We start from the raw sequence: 6219 nt of genomic DNA, 5'->3' as shown, positions 1-6219 counted from the left end.
ACACACACACACACACACACACACACACACACACACACACACACACAAAACTTATCAGGGAAGCCTAAAATACAAATGTATTACAAATGTGAGCCCTGCTTAAGATACTGCATCTTCAGTTCTATGTCGCTGGTGTGCATTCAAAGCTTAACAGAAGCCCTTGGTTAAGGTTCAGTGAGCCAGGGAGCTCTACATAGGCTCTATCACCTTTGTGATCTCAGAAGAGCAATTGTTAAGTGGATGTAGACAGGGTTCTAGTACCAATTTATCTCTCATTTATGCTCAGGGCAAATGTTGTTTCCTTTGCCAACCAGTGGCTTTTTCATACATCTCCATGAATGAGGGTAGCTCAATTTATCTTAAATCAGGCTCATCAGCAGAAATGACTTTCTAACCCACATTTTCTCTAAACCTTTTTTTCTTCAATCAATCCTTTCTTCCTTCCTTCTTTCCTTCCTTCCTTTTTTAGAGACAGAGTCTCACTCTGTTTCCCAGCCTGGAGTGCAGTGGTTCAATCATAGTTCACTGTAGCCTCGAACTCCTAGGATCAAGCAATCTTCCTGTCACAACCTCTCAAGTAGCTTGAGTAGCTAGGACTACAGGCACACGCCACTATGCCTGCTAATTTTTGTAGTTTTTGTACAGATGGAGACCTGTTATATTGCCCAGGTGGCCTTGAACACCTGGCCTCAAGTGATCCTCTCACATCAGCCTCCCAAAGCACTAGAACTGCTTAATTTCTTTATAGCATTTATACAATGTCTAACTGTAAATCTATGTGGTAATTTGCATATGAATTGACCATTTTCCTCACTATAGTCTCCATGAGGGTGGTAAGAGTGACTATTTAGTTCATCACTAGCATGATACTAGATACCTAGTAAACACTAAATACTTTGCTGAACATTTGCTGAATTTAGGGCTTCTAATCTCCCTTACTAGTTATAAACTTTTTAACAATTCTAACTTTCAATATAATTGACTTATTTCAGCCCAGAGAGAAGAAGGAATACTTTGCTAGGCTATTAGACCAGAAGATCCCCTTCCTGGTACATTTATCACACAATTATATTTAACTATTATATTTATGAACAATGTAAACAATCATATTTAAGATATATGTGTTTGTCCAAGAGATGTATAAGGATTGTTCAGTAATGAAGGAGGGACACAAAGTAAAAGAAGAGCAGTCCTGCCCTCAAGGAGCTTATAATTTAGTGAAGGAGACAGATGCATGTTGTAGAAATTCATGAAGGTAAAATAAGATAGTGCATCAGGGCATTGTTGTGGGAGAACAAGCCAAACTGGGAGAAGGGGGAATCTGTGAAGGCTTCATTCAGGAAGCTGGTTTTGGAGTGACACTTGAAGATAGGAAGGATTCAGCACACAACAAGGAGGTGAGGGAAAGAAAGAGGGGGCAGAAAATGTCAGGGATGGATAGCGTAAGCCAAAAAGGTAGGCACTGATGTTGAAACGTTTGTTAATGAACAAAGTGGTCTTCTCCATTATGGTCTGAAATGTATCAATCAGCAAATACACAACCTCCACCTAGACTTTGACTATCTACTCCTCCTTTTTCAGAGATGTCCTCAATCCTCTTAACCTTTGAGAGGAAGGGAGATTTCAATAAGAAATATACTTGCAATTCTCTTTTATTGGTTCAGTTTTGGGTCACAGGCCACCTACTTTAAATGTAGAAGCTTAGCTTTCCCTTTTATAGGTCTGAAAACAGCTTTTTGTTCTTCTTCTTGCAAGCCCTCATGCAAATTTTCTGAACCACATTCCCTCCTAGTGTCTATTACGTATTTAGGAAATGAAGCAAATTTTCACCTTAGTAGAAGACACACATAATTAGCAAGGCCTATCTGTCCTCAGAGGCACCCATGGTTTGGACATGGCTTGGTTCTCTTTTGATCCTATCCATCATCGAAATTTGAGGCTCTTAGATGAAGGACCTCTCACCTATCTTCCTGAGGACCTTAATAGAGCTGAGCCCTTTTAAATGCTCACAACACCCTCAGCCCTTGGCAGACACTTTATCCATCTCCAGTGTGTAAAAGAAAACCCTCCCTTTAATATTCAGAAACAGAATTTGAGTTGAAAGCTTAGCTGAAAGCTCAGGTACTTTGCGTCTTCTTTTAGAGCAAAAGAGATATAAGTAAACAAGTATAGTTGAAACTTTATTCAGAAATAGAAATTCTTAAGAAGGAATCATATAAGCTGACAGAAAATATACTTTGCAATACTCTGGTTTCCTAATAGGTAGTTGCCACTTTTATGTCACAGCATTTCAGGTTTTGATTATAGTTATTAATTTAGCTCCTCCCTCTTCATAACAAATTATAGGCAGCCTGGACAGGAACTATGTCTAATTCATGTCAGTTTCTCCCACTGTTCTTAGCAAGATTGCTCTCTAGATGCGTCTTTGAAAGAATACATGATGTTGTGGACAGCTGGGTTTGCCTGGCTCCCAGACTTCCATGTCTGTCTGCCTTCCTCAAAGCCTACCACTTCCATTTCAAGATCCACATCATTCTGAAAAGTTGACTCTGTCTCAGCTCCAAGGATGGGATTCTTGACTTGGGCTATGTTAAATGGAGCAGTGCATTTCACCCCCGCTTGACCCCAGTCACAATTACTAGTTCGGGCTGCACATAAGGCTTATGGTGGTTTAATCAGAATGAATTTCAGGACTCGTTTCAGGAAGCGTGGACAAAGGCAAATTCTCTTGTTTTAGGTAGTGGAATGTGTGTGTGCATTGGCGACCTACAAATGCTGCCACCATTTTGTTAACATAACAGAGGTCAATATTTAAACTAATACTCACCTCTTGACACTAATACCTGCTGGCCACAGACTTTTAGGGATCTGGTAGAAGAACTATGTTTTCATATGCAAGGAAACAAACAAAATTTCCTATCAAATTTTGAACCCACCAAAGCCTGATAACCAAAAAAGCTAAATTAGAGATCTATGCAGTTTGCATTATCAAAATGCCATTGTTTCTTCATCTGTAATATGGAACTAACATTGCAATAAACTATGTAAAGCACCCAGCATAAGATTGGATGCTGAACAACCACTCCATAAATATAATTTGTTTCCTTTTCTTTTCCTCCTCATCAAACGGGGTTTTCTTTTTTTTTTTTTTTTTTTTTTTGAGACGGAGTCTTGCTCTGTCGCCCGGGCTGGAGTGCAGTGGCGGGATCTCAGCTCACTGCAAGCTCCGCCTCCCGGGTTTACACCATTCTCCTGCCTCAGCCTCCCGAGTAGCTGGGACTACAGGCGCGTGCCACCTTGCCCAGCTAGTTTTTTTTGTATTTTTAGTAGAGACGGGGTTTCACCGTGTTAGCCAGGATGGTCTCGATCTCCTGACCTCGTGATCCGCCCGTCTCGGCCTCCCAAAGTGCTGGGATTACAGGCTTGAGCCGGGGTTTTCTTTTTAAGGAGGAAAAAAAAAAAAACACTATTTAAAGGAAAAAATAGACATGGCACAGTGGTTCACATCTGTAATCCCTGCACTTTGGGAGACCAAGGTGGGAGGACTGCCTAAGGCCAGGAGTTCCAGACTGACCTGGGCAACATAGTGAGATCCTGTCTCTACAGAAATAAATTTTAAACAAGAATTAGACACATGTGGTGGCTCACATCTGTAGTCCCAGATACTCAGGAGGCTGAGGCAGGAGAAGTGCTTGAGCCTAAGGAGTTCAAGGCTGCAGTGTGCTATGATCATGCCACTGCACTCCAGCCTGGGCAACAGAGTGAGACTCTGTCTCTAAAAAACAATAAAATAAGATAAATAATAAATAAAAACTTTAAAACCACTAACATATATCAATAGCCAACAATTCTTGTTAATAATAAATAAAACACTTTAAAACCACTAACATACATTAATAGCCAACAATTCTTACTATAACATGTTTTGCGGAATTCAGGATAAAGACAAATAATACCCGGAAAAGAAATGCCATTTTCTAACTTTCATGAAGATAAAACTAACCCAAATCAGAACTCATAGAGTTTTTTGAAATTCCTAATGCTTGAGACACAGATGAATGGGAAGCCATTGCAAAGAACATAACAGTTTGCATCCTGTTTCCACACATCAAAGTAACCGCCATGGCATAACAGTGCTGGCTACACAAATGGTATATGAAAACAACATGAAGAAAAATAAACATGATTTTTTTTGGACCATATCTTTACAGTAAAACATGTTCATTGGAAAGTGAGGACAATGGAAGGGAAGAAATTTCAATTTGCTTTCTTCAAGTTTATTTAGATAAATTGAAATTAGTTTGACTTCTTTTTGGGTTATCCTTTAACTTAAATTGTCCGAGAAGTTAGGTAAACAACCAATAGTAACAAGAGTCCCAAGTTATTCAAAAATCCTTTTATAAACCCAACACTTTAGAACCTAGTGGGATGTATGGCTGAATAGTAACTATCCTCTTCCATCTTATTTCTATGTTATTGCAATGTGAAGAACACCCATGCTATTTTTATTCCCAACCTCTTCCAGAACTGTATAAATATAGTCCTTTAGGTCCAAGTTCACTGGTTAGTTCCAGCAGCAAAATTATAGACTCTCACACCTTCGATTACCATGATTAAACATAGTAATTTAAGAGTAATGTAAATAAGAGAGGAGAAAAATATACTGAGTCTGCATCCCAGTCCCTGTAAATCTCTTCACTTCAAAGTATTAGTCCCTGCAGCTTTATAGAGGATAATAGTAACATGTGCCTTGCCACACTCACAGGCTCTCAAGAGAATAAAAAGAGATGGCATTAACACTTGCTACCCAAACATTCTTTACTACATCTGAGAGAAAAATTTAAAAACTCAAGTATATGGGTAAGAGGAGGGGAGATGATAAAAAATAAAAAAAGATACGTGGAAAATAGTAGAAAAACCATTGGCTTCGTAGCCAAACCAAACTGTATGAATTCTGATCTTATTACCATTTCATCCTTAAGCAATGTATTCAATCTTCCTGAGTTCAGTTTTGTTTACATAATGGGGATTACTGAATGAATACTACAGTGTTGTTGTAAAGTTTAAAGGAGATGACAAAGAGATACAAAGGAGTTAGTGTAGATTCTTCCATTAGAAGGTTCTCAATATGTGGCAACTAAAATTACACAGAATATTCGAGGAGAGAAATAACATCTCGGTCACGTAAATATATAACTGATGCGTATTCTGCAGAATGAACTGGAGGCTCTTTCACAGCAACTTTAAAGACAGGGTATCTTTAAAGTGGCAGAACAATTGCAGTTACAGAGTCTGAGAATTTTAATTGATTAACAACATTCAAGGCAGACAAGTATAGCTTTGGAAGCATGAGGAACACAGGAAAGAATTAGAAGAATCTATGCAGCAGAGGAGCAAAAGAATTCTGAACAACACCAGTCAGATTGGGATACATTGACTAAAGTGTTTTAAGAGTTTATTCTCAGGAAAGCATTATAAATTAACATCAGGCCAGGCACAGTGGCTCACATCTGTAATTGCAGGACTTTGAGAGGCCAAGGTAGAAGGATTGCTTGAGCCCAGGAGTTTGAGACCAGCCTGGGTAACATAATGAGATCTCTAAGAAAATAAAAAATAACAATAAAAAAATTAGCATCAGAACCTAATGGTATTTTATCTAAATTATCTTACATGTATTTAACTTAATTGACAACTCATGGTGTATATTTGTGTTAGGGAAACTATTTGCCCAATTCTTCATGCACTGCCTATAGGCCTATATGCACATTTCCTGACTTACAACTTTGCAGTTTCTCCCACTGTAGGAGCATAATGTATTTCTGGCCCTCTTGACCCTGTGTTTGGCCAAGTGACTTGCTTTGGCCCATAGACCAAAGTGGAAGTCACAATGTGCTAGCTTCCGGCTCTGGCATTAAGAGATGGTTTTTCTGTACATTCCCCTGTGCCTGTATCATTACCACGAGAAAAACATGCTTGACTAGCCCCTGGTTTTAACAGGAAGATGAAGACACATGGAGCAGAGTGAAATCATCCAGGACAGCTCAGCTAGAGTCAGCAGACACCAGACATGGAAGCAGGACCAACCGAGCTCTGCAGAGCCACCGAACTCAGCCTTGACCAATTGGCTGACCCTTGGCCAATACACAGGTCCATAAGGATAAATGATTGCTCTTTTGTGCTATTGAGTCTTGGGATAAACTTATTGGGTGGCATTTTGTT

The 6219-nt window shown here is 39.3% G+C and overlaps 1 protein-coding gene across 11 annotated transcripts in view; it reads right to left on the bottom strand.

The window, feature by feature from the left end:
* The window catches only part of GPR141 (G protein-coupled receptor 141), a 64918-nt gene that overhangs the window by 24142 nt on the left and 34557 nt on the right, over positions 1–6219 (bottom strand). The window contains exon 4 of one of the 11 annotated variants that reach the window (XR_002726506.3): positions 2683–2693. The exons of the other annotated variants lie outside the window; for them this stretch is intronic. The gene's annotated coding sequence lies outside the window, so the exon portion shown is untranslated. Of the gene's footprint in view, positions 1–2682; positions 2694–6219 lie in introns of those variants that run through there. 11 annotated transcript variants of the gene reach the window in all.

Source organism: Piliocolobus tephrosceles, chromosome 8 (genome assembly GCF_002776525.5).
Source record: "Piliocolobus tephrosceles isolate RC106 chromosome 8, ASM277652v3, whole genome shotgun sequence".
In the NCBI taxonomy this organism is placed as follows: Eukaryota; Metazoa; Chordata; class Mammalia; order Primates; family Cercopithecidae; genus Piliocolobus; species Piliocolobus tephrosceles.
This window is presented reverse-complemented; position numbering and strand designations above follow the sequence as displayed.